We start from the raw sequence: 18,451 nt of genomic DNA, 5'->3' as shown, positions 1-18,451 counted from the left end.
ATTCACATGAACTTTTGTTATGAATTTTTTCACATTAATAGTTTTATACACATTTAATAGCGCAATATCAATTTGTATGATATTATTGTTTTTCACTTAGTATACTGCTTAATTAGTAGCTCAGCGCTGTTTGTTGGCACATAATATTGTTTGTAGGTGGAAGTGAAATCATTTTAAGTGATAGCAACTACTTTAGTAAATCACAGTAAATTGCGACAATTTTTTTTTTTTTTTTTAAATCCTTTATGAGTTTGGAAACAGATATGCTTTTACTCATTTTTACCATGTGAGTGTCTTTTTACAGTAAAATTGGCATATATGCTACACGTAGTTGGCATTGTCTGCTGCCTCCCTTTGTACGGCAATCTGTGTCTATCTTGTTAGCTGTCCAAACCCTGTTGAGTTTGTCATATCATCTGGGGTTTGGACCATGGGCTAACAAAACAGCAGAGCTCTGTTCTGGAAGTGTCCTTTTCCATGGCTGTAGGAGATCCATAAAAGCAAGCTGTTTGCCTGTTGAGAGGCCCCAAGGGCAAAACCAAGGCCTAAATGCTTGACCTTCTTGCAGGTTGTGTGCCTGGAAATTTCCTTAGATGCAGTCACAGAGCTGAAACAGAGCAATACTAGAAATGCTAAGGGGGTAGCTACGGCGCTCGCCTGCTATTATTATTACTCCTAGTCCCTACAGGGGTCAATTTAAAGTCAAAAGATATAACTAAAGTGAATGCTTATCACCCAAAATGCTAAATTGTAATTTACACACATAAATAAAAAAATTGCAAATGTGCAATATATATAATGGCTAGCAAACAGCAATATAAAACGTGGACGACGTCCAATGATGAAACGCGTAGGGCGTGGCCTATGGTGAATACTCTCTCAAAACGGCGGCGGCGGTGAATACAAACGCTGTAATCAGCACATATACTGAGGCGCTGTTTTATCCTTCATCTATGTGAGTAGCAACTTTTTGCACATAATAAACTTTGGCTTGTAAACTGGATTACACTATGTATGTTTCATTTTCATTTACAATGAGGAAAATAACTGGATGGTAACCAGAGCAGCTCTATATAGCGACACAGGGGCTCACACTGTGGAGGCGCATTAACCCCTTAAGGGGCAGGGGAGCTGGTGAGTGCGGAATATTGTTTTTATGCATGGAAATCGCACCGGTTGCAATCCAGGAATCCACTAAGCACTGAAGCACACTGTCACATCTGTTCTGAATACAAAGGAACTTTCTGATACTAATTTCTGCTGTTGGACTGGTTCATCAATTTATATTTGTATTTTTCCATTTAGCGACGTTATACCTTTGGAGGCGTTATGATGGAAGTTAAAGTGTAAAGCACTGTATCTACATATTGTGGCACTTATAGAAGCACTTAGCACTTTTGTGATAGCATATACTGTGATTGTGGCACCTTTATAAGCACATAGCACTTTTTTGTGATAATATTAACTGTGATTTGCATAAATGCACACATGCACTTTTTAACACTGTGGAAAGTGTGGAATATTGAAGTTTTTGCACCAACACATAGCATTTTGTAATAACATAAATTGTGGTCTCTAGAATACATTTATGCACGTTTTATATTGCTGTTTGCTAGCCATTATATATATTGCACATTTGCAATTTTTTTATTTATGTGTGTAAATTACAATTTAGCATTTTGGGTGATAAGCATTCACTTTAGTTATATCTTTTGACTTTAAATTGACCCTTGTAGGGACTAGGTGTAATAATAATAGCAGGCGAGCGCCGTAGCTACCCCCTTAAGCCTCATACACACGATAGGACTTTGTACAAACTTTCCCTTGGATTTTTGTACAAAGGACGTCGGCCCTGAACTTGTATTGCATACACACAGCAGGACTTTTTCAGCCAACTTTCACCAAACCACGTGGTTTTTCTGCTCTCTACTGCCACCTTTGGTCAACTTCTGTATTGTTGTCTGATCTTTTGCATTGGTTCTGAGCATGCCTGTTTGTACTTTGTACAAAAGTTCTATGGTTTTCTGTACACACGATCAGGCTTTGCTTCATTGAACTTTTGTTGCCAGAAAGTTTGTCCGTTCGCACAGCCAACAAAAGTCCGATGAAAACCAAAAAAGTTTGTCCGATGGAGCGTACACACAGTCAGATGTTGCTCCAAAACAGCTAATTTGCATGTTTGTTGTCAAAAAGTCTGATTGTGTGTATGGGCCTTTAGAATGTTTTACGTCTTTTCATCCTGTCCAGGTTGATTATATAAGGTAGTGACAGCCCCTCCTTTCACCCCTCTTATTATATCGTCTCGTTTATACGTTTTCACGTTTTGGTCCTCACCTTTTGTATGGTTTTATTTTTCTGATTTCAAATTTTTAGTAATAATTTAGCTTCCATAGCGCACCTTATCCCCCTTTTCTATTATAGAGCAATACTAGAACCTCTTGTTTTTTAGAGAGTACTCCGGAGGTAGCTGTGTGCTTCTGAAGCTCCCTTGTGCTCTTTCTCTTGTTATCCTGTCTACTCGTGTTCTGTATTAAAGCTGTTGAAAAGTGTTCACTGACTGGACCTGCAATATTGCAAGTTTCAAGAATGTGTAAAGTTGTTCTTGGAAGCAGGTCTCATTTGCAAGCCTAAGGTTCTTCCAAGTTGTGATACTGTACAGAAAGAATTCAGGAGAGTTCCCTATCTCTCATATATGCAGAGGATAAGATCTCCTGATTTACACAGGTGCTACAGAGAAAAGTGGATGTAAACTGCTAAGAGAGGGCCTCAAGTGATCCTTTTCAAAACTGGTTTTGTATTACATAGTTACATAGTAGGTGAGGTTGAAAAAGACACAAGTCCATCAAGTCCAACCTATGTGTGTGATTATATGTCAGTATAACATTGTATATCCCTGTATGTTGCAGTCATTCAGGTGCTTATCTAATAGTTTCTTGAAACTATCGATGCCCCCCCGGTGAGACCACCGCCTGTGGAAGGAAATTCCAAATTCTTGCCCTCTTACAGTAAAGAACCCTCTACGTAGTTTAAGGTTAAACCTCTTTTCTTCTAATTTTAATGAGTGGCTACAAGTATTGATAAACTCCCTTCCGCAAAAAAGTTTTATCCCTATTGTGGGGTCACCAGTACGATATTTATATATTGAAATCATATCCCCCTCTCAAGTGTCTCTTCTCCAAAGACCTTTCTTCATAACTAATATCCTTCAGACCCTTTATTAGCTTTATTGCCCTGCTTTGTACTCGCTCCATTTCCAGTACATCCTTCCTGAGGACTGGTGCCCAGAACTGGAGAGCATACTCTGGGTGTGGCCGGACCAGTCTTACGGAGAGTCTGGCGGGAGTCTTGCGGGAGAATTATCATTTTATCTCTGGAATTAATCTCCTTTTTAATGCATGTCAATATTCTGTTTGTTTTGTTAGCAGCAGCTTGGCATTGCATGGCATTACTGAGCCTATCATCTACTAGGACCCCCAGGTCCCTTTCCATCCTAGATTCCCCCCAGAGGTTCTCCCCCCCCCCCCCCAAGTGTATAGATTGCATTCATATTTTTGACACCCAAATGCATTATTTTACATTTTTCTACATTGAACCTCATTTGCCATGTAGTTGTCCACCCTATTAATTTGTTCAGATCTTTTTGCAAGGTTTCCACATTCTGCAGAGAAGTTATTGCCCTGCTTAGCTTAGTATCATTCGCAAATACAGAGATTGAAATGTTTACCTCATCCTCCAGGTCGTTTATGAACAAATTAAACAGGATTGGTCCCAGCATAGATCCCTGTGGGACCCCACTACCCACCCCTGACCAGACTGAGTATTCCCCATTTATCACCACCCTCTGAACTCACCCTTGTAGCCAGTTTTCAATCCATGTACTCACCCTATGGTCCATGCCAACGGACCTTATTTTGTACAGTAAACATTTATGGGGAACTTTGTCAAATGCATTTGCAAAATACAGATACACCATATCTACGGGCCTTCCTTTATCTAGCTGGCAACTCACCTCCTCATAGAAGGTTAATAGATTGGTTTTTGCAAGAACGATTCTTCATGAATCCATGCTGATTACTGCTAATGATACTGTTCTTATTACTAAAATCTTGTATATAGTCCCTTATCATCCCCTTCAAGAGTTTACATACTATTGATGTTAGGCTAACTGGTCTGTAATCCCCAAGGAGGTATTTTGGGCCCTTTTTAAATATTAGTGCTACATTGGCTTTTCTCCAATCACCTGGTACCATTCCAGTCAGTAGACTGTCAGTAAAAATTAGGAACAATGGTCTGGCAATTACTTGACTGAGTTCCCTCAGGTGCAAGCCATCTGGTCCCGGTGAAGTTTTCCAAGTAAAATTTTCCGGTATTATTCCAATTGTTATTGTATGACAATATGGGATCAAGCCATGATGGAACCTTACTATTTAAAAACCCAGGCCAAGTCATTCTTACAACCACATCAAACCGCATTCTGTTAAAATAAAAATGTGTCATTAAAAAGGAACTTCGGGGGGGGGTCAAGTCTAACCGCTGAGCAGTATGGAAGCCTAATCCGACAGCTCCAGCACTGAATGGAGAAACAATCAGAAGCACTGCTAATCTACCGACCAGAGATGTCATCCATGGACCCCCACACACTGGGACACCAACCCAGATCTTCCCGCAAGCGGAAAGAATACCGGCAACTGAAGAAATAGATTTCTCCACAGTGCTGCCGGGAGGCCGAATTCAAGATGGTGCCCGTGGCTCCTCACAGCATAATTTCACGGCTTACACTGACTTCCCCCGATGCAGATGGACCCGAAATATCCCCATCAGACGAATCTACCATCTCCCATTCACTACCACAACCGTCCTCTGCCAGAAACAGCCCTGCTAAGGCGTGGATGCAACTGGATTCTGGCACACAGCCTCATGAGCTAAGCCCTGCTTTGGACACTCTCATCACAGAGCAGGCCCAGCCATACCCCATGGCAGCATTTCTCACTTCTAATTAACCAGTCCTAGATACAACTATGAAGGAGATGCTTATGTCTCTACATAGCTCACTTCATAATGACATATCGTCTATGTTCACAAGATTCAAAACAGAAATTAACTTTATGGACCAGAAAGTCATATTGAACAACAAATGACGGTCATGACTGAAACTGTGAATGATCTAGTAGATGCCCACGACCATACCCGTGAGGAACAACAATGGGTTAGAGCCAAGATTGACAAGTCAAGACGAAATAATGTAAAAATAAGGGTTATACCTGAAAAGATCCTGCCATCTGACCTCAATTTATATGCCAGAAAAATAATATCTACACTCCTGCCTGACCTGTCATCCATGGAAACCATCATAGACAGCATACACCGCCTGCTAAAACCTCCCCACCATCCCATAGAGACCCCCGGGATGTTTTAATGAGAATACACTTCTACCACACAAAAGATCTACTCCTGGCCAAAGCGAGACATCTTGGGCAGCTACCAACACCATACATGAAGTTACGACTATATGCAGATCTCTCCCAATACACTCGTCAACAGTGATGACAACTGAGCACCATCACTAAACCTCTCAAAAACCACAAAATCCCATATCAATGGGGATTCCCGACCAAACTTGTAGTAACCAAGAATGGAGCAAAACACAACATAAATACGGTTGAAGAGGGCATATATCTGTTACGCACCTGGTGTATTATACCTGATGAGGTGACATCAGCACGGCCAAGCCTCAAAGAGAAGGAGTACACCTCTGTCCACAGCTGTCATACAACTAATGCCAAGTCAGTACCAGGTTAGTGGTATCAATTCATGTATACTAATGGTGCACTCCTTTTCGGTGCCTGCTTGATGCAGCTAGTTCACAAACTTACACCCTCACAACGTCCAGCAGTTGCCTTAAAACACTGCTGATCCTTGTTACCCTTTACCCCCACTGTTACTTTTGTTTTAACCACAGACATATTGTTTACCTACTTACCCACCTTCCTTTCTAACAGCACAAGAGGAAGTCTGGCTAGGATCTACCAACAACAACAACAAAACAAACCCACCAACCCTAAGGAAGACCAAGTTTACCAACTACTAGACTGCACAGTATACCCACCGAATTGTAAGTACCACATACTTAACTCAGCTTCAGCACCCTACCATCCACAATGCAGGGGCGGATCCAGGGAGGCAACAGGTCAATTGCCCCCTCTGAGAATGCGGGTTGCTCTGTGGGTGATAGCGCGGGCTGGCGGCTCCTCGGGTGACAGTGCGGGTGGGCGGTTCCGTGGGTGTTGTTCCGTGGGCAGTTCCGCGAGTGACAGGGTGGGCGGGCGGTTCCGCAGGTGACAGCGCAGGCAGGCGGTTCTGCGGGTGACAGCGTGGGCGGGTGAGGGGGGCAGCTGGGCAGCTCAGTGTTTGAGTGGGCTGCAGCCAATCAGGAAGCCGGCGGGCAGGGGAGCAGGAAGATGACATTATCTCTCACTGCCCTGCATCTCTGCAGTTCTGCTCTCACTGTGAGGGAAGCACAGTAGGTGACAATCCACAACTTATGGCAGGCGACGTGGCAAGTGACAATCCGCAATGTGTGGCAGGCTATGTGACAAGTGACAATCCGCAATTTGTGGCAGGCTACGCGGCAAGTGGCAATCCGCAATGTGTGGCAGGCTACGTGACAATCTGCAACCTGTGGCAAGTGACAATCCATAATGTGTGAAAGGTCATGTGGCAAGTGACAATCCGCAATGTGTGGCAAGTGACAATCCGCATTTGGTGACAAGTGATGTGTTAAGTGACAATGTGCAGTGTGTGGCAAGTGACGTGGCAAGTGACAATGCGCAGTGTGTGGCAAGTGACGAGGCAAGTGACAATCAGCAGTGTGTGGCAAGTGACGTGGCAAGTGACAATCCGCATTTGGTGGCAGGCAACGTGGCAAGTGACACCCTCAGGGCTCCCACTGATTCTGCTTTATGGTGAGTTGAACCATTTATTTTTATATTACAATGTAATAATAGAAATAATGTGCTTCAATCATCCTGACACCATAACAACCATGGTGCCGTGATGATTGAAGCGCCAATACCAGCCACTTCCCCAATAAATTGCCCCCAAAAAAACATATTTTCTAGCAGTGCCCCTCCCGAGACTAGACTCTGGATCAGCCCCTGCCACAATGCCTAAATTCTTTTCACTTAATGCAAAAGGGCTAAATCACCCAGCTAAGAGAACGTCCATGTGGCGCACAGCACAGGACTCCCAGAGCAAAGTCCTATGCACCCTACACAACAGGCTCGTGGACACAGAAGGCAGATACCTTGCACTTGACTGTACCCTGAACAACACCAGATATACTATAGTGAATACCTATGTACCCAACTCTAAGCAAATCAGATTCCTAACTAAACTGATGAAGAAAATTGCTGTTTTTCCACCAAGGTCACCTCATTATGTGGAGACCTCAAATTTGTACCGGACAATTCTCTTGACACCTCTTCCCGTACCAGCAGACTCGCGTTACCCATGGGATCCTTCATAAGGAAAAATGACCTCTATAATGTATGGAGATGCCACCACACCACCGAACTGGCTCACTGTCTACCCTTCACACACGGAGAGCCAATCCCCTCATCATCCACTTGCCAGTCCAACTTACATTAAGGATCGCTTGGAAGAATTTTTTCATCTAAATGAGGAAACTGTCTCTGATAATACTACTCTTTGGAATGCTCATAAAGCATTCATAAGGGGATCATTATTCAAGTGAGTGCCAGAGAGAGGAGGAGGAGATCACAACGTCTAGACACCTTCACTTCTAGTATTAAAGCGCAAAACCAAACCATTGCTGACCCTACATTAAAAGCTGAACTAGGTTGTCTCAGGCAATAACTGAGAATGAGCATTTAGAGTCATTTGAAAAAGCTCAAACATGTTTCAAGGCTAAACATTACTCCACAGGCCACAAGGCAGGGATAGCTATGGCCACCAGATTAAAAGGGCACTATGCTAAAACTAAAATCACACATCTATACCACCCTACCACACAAAAGAAGTTATTAGAACCACAAGCTATTGCAGATGCATTCAGGCACTACTATAGTACACTGTACAACCTAAAAGATGACCCTTCTGTCACACAACACAGGACATGGAGGCATTCCTACAAGAAATAAATCTCCCTAAATTATCAAAGGAACAACCCACTGCACTAAATGCACCATTCTCCCCGTCAGAAATTATCAATGTCATCTCAGCTTTACTTTCTAATAAATGCCCAGGACCAGATGGCCTCACCAGCGAGTACTACAAGCAATTTAGTACAGTGTTAGCACCCTTTTTATCAAAAGTCTGTAACGACTCTGCCTCTTCCTCCTCTCTCCCACCAGAAATGTTGAATGCATTGATTATAACATTGACGAAGCCAGGGAAGGACTCTACCCCACCACAACATTTCCAACCCTTATCGCTTCTCAAATTAGATACAAAAATATACACAAAAAACTCATAGCCACAAATTGATAAACATAAAGCCTATATTGATTAATCAAGACCAATCTGGGTTTACAAAAGGGAGGCAAACATTTGACTCAACACGCAGACATCTTAACATAATTCTCACTGCTGAGACAACTGAAACTCCTTCTCTGCTCCTATCTCTGGATGCAGAGAAGGCGTTTGACAGGGTCCACTGGTATTACCTCAAATCGACCCTTTGCAAATTTGGATTTCAGAGACACATTCTGTCCGCTATACAAGCGTTATATTCAGCTCCAACTGCCCAAGTTTAAATCTCGGAGATGCTATCCAAACCATTCCAAATTACGAATGGTACCCGACAAGGATGCCCCTTATCACCGCTTATCTTTAACCTCATGAGGGAACCCCTAGCAGAACACATACAAACGAGCACTACAATCACAGGATTCACAGATGTGATAATAATGATTACAAATCCCCTTGCTTCCCTGGCTTCGGTGCACCTATTGCTACAAAGATTCAGTCCCATCTCATACTATAAGGTAAATGAAAATAAATCCTACATATTAGACCTGGGACTAGATGCTGTGACCAGCAACTTACTTAGGAACCGCGTCAAATATCCATGGGCAGACACTGGAATATCTTACCTGGGTATCAACCTTGCTAAATCTGCAAGAGGTCTATTTGTCAATAATTATACTGAAGCCAAACAAATGCTTATAAGAGAAACAGCCAAAATCTCCAAACATGAACTCTCATGGTCAGGACGACTGGCAACATTCAAAATGCTGATCCTGCCCAAATTGCTTTATCTGTTCCCAACACTGCCACTGCCACTTTCACACCCATACCTGCACTCTCTCCAATTCATCCTAAGTCATTATGTATGGCAAGGGAAAAAACCCAGGAGCAATCACACAAAACATATTAAACATAGACTCGCAGGTGGGATGGGTTACATTGACCTGAAAGACTGAATGAACGCAACACCCACCACACTTTGGGGTGATATAGAAAACAACATGACCCCAGGGAACAACCTTTAAAACTGGTTACTTAGCATTCCCACTGGGCAAATACACTTGACTCACTATTCCCCAACCATCTAAGCATCCATCAAAGCATGGAAAACACTACTCTACACTAAATGGTCACAACTATTGACCAAAGCCATCCACATACCTTTTAACACGATCCAATTCCTCCAGACCTGAGCAAACCCGCCTGGATTTTAGAACGGGCGAACCACGTCAGAACTCCGCACCAAGGTGACAAAAAAACCCTTCACACAAATTCAAAGAGAATACAATGCACAAAGACTATTTCACATTTTACAGACTACAACAATGTTTATCAACGCATTCCCTTTAAGAAGGAATGCTGCCTATAAAGATCTGGAACTTCCGTTTCAAAAACAACACGGATTCCAAAGGAATCTCCCTGTTTTACTCTACACTGCAAGAAAAGACTGTGTTTCACAAATCCAAACCCATTATTGATTGGGAAGTTGTTTTACAAACAGCTCACTGATCAGCAATGGCAAACAGCTATAAAATCAATATATAAAACGACTAACTGCACTTCCTTGTGGGAATTAACACAAAAAACCATGATGCGATGGTACTTGTCTCCACAGAAAATGGCTACATTTCAGACACACTCTTCATCTAAATGTTGGAGGGAATGCAATCAAATAGGCACCCTTTTACATACTTTGTGGCCATGCCCATTACTGAAGAAACTCTAGAAAGAGGTAGAAAACATGCTACAAAAAGTACTACATCTTCTACATCTACAGCACTACATCTTCAAATCACCCTAACTCCACAGCTAAGCATTCTAAATCTATCCATAGAATCAATCCCGCCAAACTTAAACTAGTCACCACTCACATACTGCTGGCAACAAAACTTTTAATAACTAGACCAGGGATATGCAATTAGCGGACCTCCAGCTGTTGCAAAACTACAACTCCCATGAGGCATAGCAAGACTCTGACAGCCACAAGCATGGCACCCAGAGGCAGAGGCATGATGGGAATTGTAGTTTTGCAACAGATGGAGGTCCACTAATTGCATATCCCTGAACTAGACAATGGAAGATGGAGGTCCACTAATTGCATATCCCTGAACTAGACAATGGAAGACAAAAGATGTTCCCCAAATTGCTGAAGTAATTTGAATGATTTTGCACATGTGCACATGGCACAGGGTTGCTGCCAGAGATCTGGTGGAGATTCACAGTGTTTCTGCTCGTCCACGGGGGATTTCATCCTGGCCCAGGATTTATGAGGTTATGAGGTTTTGCAATCATTTTTTTTGTCAATGAGTAAGAGGTACACAAAACTGATAATCCAAAGATAACAGGCTGATTCACTAATCTGTTGCTCACATTGGCCGTTTTTCGAGAGAACCCATTCTAATACCAAATACCAGCAGGGAGAGATGACTTTGTCTTTCACATTGCTCCTGCAGCCAATATGCGGTATTGAGTAGACTCCTGTTAACAATCAACTAACTGAATTTTTGGAGCAATGACAAGGTGCGGGTAGCAATGGGGGAGATTTACTAAAACCGGCGCACACAGTTTCTGGTGTAGCTGTGCATAGTAACCAATCAGCTTCAGTCCTCGTTCACATTGAACGGCTTTGAAATTGTGTGAATTCATTTCAAAGCCACATGCCAGTGCAACTTCAGAAATCACCAAAAGTAGTACAGGAACTTTTTTTTCAAATTAATGCAGCACCACATTGTTGACTATTTTAACAGCACCATTGCTAACAATGGGGTATGATTTGTCATGTGATTTGACCTGTCACATGACAAGTCGCTCCAATGTGAATGAGAGCAGAAGGTTTTATTGTCAAAGCTTAATTGAACAAGCTGAAGTTAGAAACGGATTGGTTACTATGCACAGCCCTACCAGATTTCAAGTGCACCAGTTTTAGTAAAGGTCCGTACACACAATACGAAAAACAGAAGTTAAATTTTTTCAGACGAACAATCTGCTGATTTTCGGATCGTTAGTATGGTGTTTTCGACAGCTGATTCTGATTTTTCGCCCAACAAAAGCTGGATGTGCAGACTATAACATTTTTGTCGTATGTAAAATAAAAGCGCAGTTCCAGGTACAGAAAATATTTTTTTTTTACAGGCATCCCCTCCCACTGCTTTAATAATACACATAAACTATATGTGTATATGCTAGTGGATAGTAATCCTATTTTTTTTTTTTTTACTTACAATTTATCTGATCCTTTTATGGCCATTGCCATGATGAGTGTGGGCATATGAATGCCACTGAAATTACATGAAAGATAAAAGTGAAAAATCAAATGCAAATTATTGAGATTATAAATCAAAAAACATCCTGTGTAAAGTTCAATCAAGAAAGAAAGTCTTTTTGTAATAAGGGACTCTCTGTTTCCAAGGAAAACCAATGGATAGATGCGGATCATTCGGAAGTAATCGGCATAGATTACAACGATTCCGTACGTCCTACTTCCCTTCTCGAACACCGTAAATAGTGGTAATCCGATCTCTCTGTACGTCTGGAGTTTGTTTATAGCTCCCCAGCGAATCGTCCGATGTCAAGGTTTTTCAATACGCAAACCTGTGGTAAGACACAAACTACTCGGGCCTCTCGGCCACGAGTAGAAGGAAGGGGGAAACAAAGACAAGCGGCAATTTTATTAAAAAATATAAAAAAAATTTTTTCAAACGTACAGCAGACCAAAGATATGACAGAATAGGTCAGATTCTAGAGGACATTTTTAATATACAATAGACCAATAGACCAAAGGTATGACCGAATCGGTCTGATTCTAACAAATGAAAAAAATATATATGCATAAAAAACCGGTTAAAAATAAGAACAAATATACACCCGTGCTAGGGAATATTCTAAGCGTGGTCTGTTTGTGCTGATACCACCACGCTTAGAATATTCCCTAGCACGGGTGTATATTTGTTCTTATTTTTAACCGGTTTTTTATGCATATATATTTTTTTCATTTGTTAGAATCGGAGTCCTTCTTTGTTTCCCCCTTTCTTCTACTCGTGGCCGAGAGGCCCGAGTAGTTTGTGTCTTACCACAGGTTTGCGTATTGAAAAACCTTGACATCGGACGATTCGCTGGGGAGCTATAAACAAACTCCAGACGTACAGAGAGATCGGATTACCACTATTTACGGTGTTCGAGAATGGAAGTAGGACGTACGGAATCGTTGTAATCTATGCCGATTACTTCCGAATGATCCGCATCTATCCACGCGTTTAGCAACACAACGGAACAGATTACACGTAAAAGAACCCCGCAGAGGGCTGTCTGCTCGCGCTAACGACTCCATTGACTGGGAGTCCACCCATTGTGGTAAGGGTCAAACTTTTTTTAGCTTTGGATTTGTAAGAAGATTACACTGAATTCGTAAAAAGGATTGATTTTCCTATCCATTGGTTTTCCTTGGAAACAGAGAGTCCCTTATTACAAAAAGACTTTCTTTCTTGATTGAACTTTACACAGGATGTTTTTTGATTTATAATCTCAATAATTTGCATTTGATTTTTCACTTTTATCTTATTATCATGTGATTTCAGCGCAACTTTATAAATAATTTTTTCTGAGTTTTTCCATATCTTGATATTAGATGGTTTGTAGTTGCAGCTTTTAGGTTTACCCCAAGCGCAATATTTTTTGTTCTTTTGTTTTTCACAATATGAATGCCACTCACAACCACTTCCTGGATAACGAGAAGTGCATGCTGGGTAACATAGATAGATAGATAGATAGATAGATACAACTTAAATCACGTAATTTCCTGTCGGGAAATAATGTAATTTTTTGACACAGTCCTGCCCACTGACAAATGGGAAAGGATGACTCACATTTCCCAGGAGCACAGGTGAGGGAGGAAGTGATACAGAGCGCCGCGGAGCCGGAAGTGGCAGATTAGGAGCCACCACCTAGCAACAGGGCACTTCAGGTAAGTAAAAAAATAATAATTTTCTCCAAATGTTTGTCATTATTGATCTAAGACTGGGAAAATGTAAAAGAAAAAATCAGGATGAAACTTCGCTTTAACGTCCGATTTTCATTAAAAGGATTGTAAAGTAATTATTTTTTTTTTTTAAATAACAAACATGTTATACTTACTTTCACTGTGCAGCTCGTTTTGCACAGAGTGGCCCCGAACCTGCTCTTCTGGGGTCCCTCGGCAGCTGTCCCTGCTTCCTCCCGCAGGTACTTCTCACGTTCATGCGAGCTTCCTCGCATAGTGAGAAGCACTTGCGGGCGCGCTCCCGTGATACAGCAGGCGGCTATAGCCGCTCGCTGTATCACAGGGCCCCACCCCCCAGCGCTCCGCGTCAGTGGATGTGATTGACAGCAGCGCAAGCCATCTAATTCTATACAAGCACTAATGCACTGAAAGAAATGTATCTATGTGCAACAGAAATGTCTGCCATTTATTTCCTAGCAACTCACAAGCTTTCATATATACTGTATATGTGTAAATACTCATATACATACAGTATATAATATAATATGTATAACAAGGAGGTGAACCATACCTGGACACAATCACCAGTGTCACAAGACCATGCGTTCCCATCCAGCCATAACATATAGATTAAAAAAAAGAAAAAATTCAAGGGCATCAGCACTCTACGACTTTGTAAGAAAAAAAAAAAAAAAAAAAAAAAAAAAAAAATATATATATATATATATATATATATATATATATATATATATATATATATATATATAAAGATATTAAAAAAAGGATTGATTCTGGAAGGCAGAAATGTTTTCCTGTTATTTGGGTTGTGGTCCCTTTTTCTACTCCCAGCTTTGGGAGTACTGAAGGGTTAACCCATCTGCAAATGAGGCTTTAGGCCTCATGGATTCTGGATGTTTTTTTCTGCTGCTCCTATGGGCATTTGGTGTTTTTTTTCCTGCCTCTCTGTCCCAAAGTGCTAGGCGCGTTTAGTGATTGAGTGTTAATTGAGTGTTAATTCATTTCAATGACCAGAATAGATGAATATTCTGGTCAATTAAATGAATTAACGCCCAAGTGCTTAATGCGCTTAAAGCGGAGCTCCACCCATTTTTCTTACCTTACCTCAAGACAGTTAACTCAATGTCCTAATGTGAAAACTGCACTTTTTTTTTTTTTTTTTTTTACTGTACCTTAGTTTTGGAGATCATTTCCTGTATGGTGTCTGCGGATATGGGCGGGTTCAATGCGGCTAACTCGTAATTTCCTGATAGCCGCACTGGCTCCTGGGAGCTTGTGTCATTGTTCCCAGGAGTCAGTGCGGCGGCCTGGCGCGAGTTGTCGTGTGATTTCAGCTACGTTGCCATCACAACGGGGCAGGACTTCCGACGCCTCCGCCTGTTGCGATGGCAACCTGAGCTGTTGACGGCGCTATGAATTCAAGTTACTGCGCATGCGCGAGTTTGGAGAAACAACGCGCAGTGCATGCTGCCCGATAGGCACTGTATCCTGGAAGAGGATGCCTGTGGGCTTCACATGCCCACAGGCAAGATGAGAACGGCCGAAAAAAAAGATTTAAAAGTTCTTCTTAAACAGAAAACCGACATCCTCAAGACATAAGAACTGAAACAAGTGAGTCTTAATTCTAAATAACTTAATCTATGTCATTACAGCAAAAAAAAAAATGATTTAGGCAGTAGAACCCCGCTTTAAATACATTGCATGAGTTTACAAGCATCAAGTGTTTTTTCTGCCAAAACTCTGCTGCCTGTTGAGGAGGGGGTAACAAAACGTCCGGTGTGAATGAGGCCTTAAAGGAGAAGTACACCCAAAGCTCATTTGGCTGTACTTTTCTTGTGGATCACAGGAGTGCAGATCGTTTTGCACTCCTGTGACCTGTTTTCAGCAGAGGGCAGAAGCCCGCTGACGTCACAGAGCCATTGCAGTCTTGGGAAAGATTGTGAGATCTGCCCACATGCCTGGACGGGCACCCACCTGTGGGGTTCGGGGCAGAGAGCCAGTGACTGACAGTCACCAGCTCCCTGCTCAGGAAGCATTGAGAAACGAACGATCGGCGGGGGACACCTAGGTAAGTATGATTTTTTTTTTTAAATCTCATACTTCTCTTTTAAAAGGAAGAGGAATCATCTAGCAGAGGTCTGTGAGGTGGAGTGTGAGGAAGCGCACACTTGGGAGACAGAGTGGTGGATTGCTGTGACTGAGAATTTGCTAAACAGCTGGTGACCTAGCTTTTGAACACCTCAGGTTTTGTTGGTGTGCAGTAATTGGGGGTTCTCTCCTTTCCTACTGTGTGCATTGAGCCAAGATGGACTTTTCTCAAGCCAGCACCCTTCAGCTTTAGTCACCAGATCTGGACATTGAGACCAAATGAAAAGAACTCACCACTCCAGGTGTAACTCATACGCCCATTGGAACACACACCTGAGTGCTAACCCCGGCTTATCTCTCTGGTAAATTGTCAAAATAAGAAACGGCTGCACCTCACGTGGGCTCAGAGTAAAGTTTATTGGAATATGAAAATATCCAAAATGACACCAGAGGACACCAGCAGTGATCAAGGTAGACGCATTTCACACAACAGAAATGTGCTTAATCATTACCAATTATCTGGACATTGAGACCTGGAGCGGCACCCAAAGTTCTTCTAATATTAGAAAGTATTATATTACTGAAGAGTAGTTTGATGCCTCAAATAGACTTCCAGTAAAGGAAGAGAGTCAGTCATCAGTAAGTGAAGTCAAACATGCTTGGGGCAAACATAGACCTATACCCTGACAAAAAAAGTTAAATAAACATATTCTGCATGCGTATGTATTGTAGTAGGATGTTTACATCAGATTTTGAGAGAAGCAAGCACACTGATGGCTCAAATGTGTGCTCTATTCATAATAGAGCCAGAGTTAGAGCTCAGAGGCCCATCCTCCTGAGGGACGGCAGTGTGTTTGAGGGGAGCTGTGTGAGACGGCATCAAGGTTTTCCGGTTGGGGCAGAGGGAGGCTGTAACAAAACGTCCCACACTCCACTTGAGTGCTTTCGTCATATACCGCTTCCTCCCAGTCTGAATATAGATATCAGATATTCCAACCGCTCACAAGCACTAAACAATAGGGTTTAGCCGAACACACCCCAGTTCGGTTCGTACCAGAACATACTGAACAGGCTAAAAAATTTGGCAGAACAACGAACACCACTAAAGTCTATGGGACACAAACATGAATAATCAAAAGTGCTAATTTTAAAGGCTTATATGCAAGTTATTGTCATAAAAAGTGTTTGGGGACCCTGCCCCAGGGAACATGTATCAATGCAAAATCTTTTTTTTAAAACGTACGTTTTCTATCTTTAATAAAGGACTCTAATAAAGGTCTCAAGTTGTGTCTTGTCTTTTGTACCATTTTGACACTTTTTTTGTGAAATGGTAGGGGTACATTTGTACCCCATTACCTTTTCACACAGGGGGGAGGCTGGGATCTGGGGGCTCCCTTGTTAAAGGGGATTCCAGATTCTGATAAGCCCCCTGCCCGCAGACCCCCACAATCACCGGGCAAGGGTTGTGGGGATGAGGCCCTTGTCCTCATCAACATGGGGACAAGGTGCTTTGGGGGGGCTACTCAAAAGCACCCTCCCCATGTTGAGGGCATGTGGCCTGGTATAGTTCAGGAGGGGGGATGCTCTCTCATCCCCCCTTCTTTTCCTGTGGCCTACCAGGTTGCATGCTCAGATAAGGGTCTGATATGGATTTTTAGGGGGCACCAAAGCCATTTTTTTTTTACATTTTGGCGCGAGTTTCCCCTTAATATCCATACCAGACCTGAAGGGCCTGGTAATGGACTGGGGAAATCCCATGCCATTTTTTTCAATTAATTTTATCTGTATTGCCGGGACTGACAATTCATTATAGCCGTGAGTACTTTTAAATGACTTTTTTTCCTTTAGAAATTAATTCACAAAATAATTTTGTGCAGGGACTGTTCTAAACATGGGAAACATGTGTCACTTTACAGGCATACTATAGACACCCCCCGTTATGAAATTTAAAGGAATATTTCACTTTTATTGTTTCACTCTAAGCATTATTAAAATAACTGCACCCAAAAAAACATCAGTTTTTAAAACTTTTTTTTTGCATTGATACACGTCTCCTGGGGCAGGACCCAGGTCCCCAAACACTTTTCATGACAATAACTTGCATATTGACCCTTAAAATTAGCAGTTTTAATTTTTCATGTTAATGTCCCTTAGACTTTGCCCCAAACACTGCATAGTGTTCTCCAGAACACCCAAACAACCAAAGTCCGGCCGGAGCGATTCCCCACTGAGCAGAGCGGGCTCCATACACTGACACGTCCGTGTGAAGGAGCCCTAAGTTGCTGAACATGGACTGTTTATTAGGACCAAAATACACATCTTATATACAGTAGAAGAGGAGGTCCCCCCCTCCTGCTCATATTACGCTAACAATACACCTGTAACCAGACACATAAATTAATATGAGCTAATTAAATAATCCCTTAAAGCACTGTGACTCCGTGCCCTCCTGAGCATTGTTATTATTAATCAGGATTTCACTACCAGTCAGACTTGTCACCAAGCTTCACACAGTAGATTATACATAATCATAAGTATAAACACAGGACTCTTTCTCACAATAGCAGGAGCCCCAGCAGGATTCGACCTATGTAATCAGTTCTCCCAACTAACATGTTGAGTTCAGAATCAAACAAACCAAGAATAGTCTTTACATATATCCTGGGAGATCTTGTGGATAAATATTACTGTCCCATTTTAAGTAATCCAAGATATATTTTCTCAGTCACCCTGTGTCAATGACTTAGACATAAGCAGTGCATGGGGATCTGAAACAATGGTTGCCCAACCTTTCCAAGGGATTCTTGGTTCCATGGGCCCTCCCGTCACACAGTCCAAAGCCTGAGAAGAAAGTACATGTGGGATCGGAGCAACCAGGAAGCT

This window comes from Lithobates pipiens, unplaced genomic scaffold, assembly GCF_037356315.1.
Source record: "Lithobates pipiens isolate NorthernLeopardFrog02 unplaced genomic scaffold, aLitPip1_a1.2 Scaffold_8, whole genome shotgun sequence".
Taxonomy (NCBI): domain Eukaryota; kingdom Metazoa; phylum Chordata; class Amphibia; order Anura; family Ranidae; genus Lithobates; species Lithobates pipiens.
Note: the sequence above shows the minus strand (reverse complement) of the source record.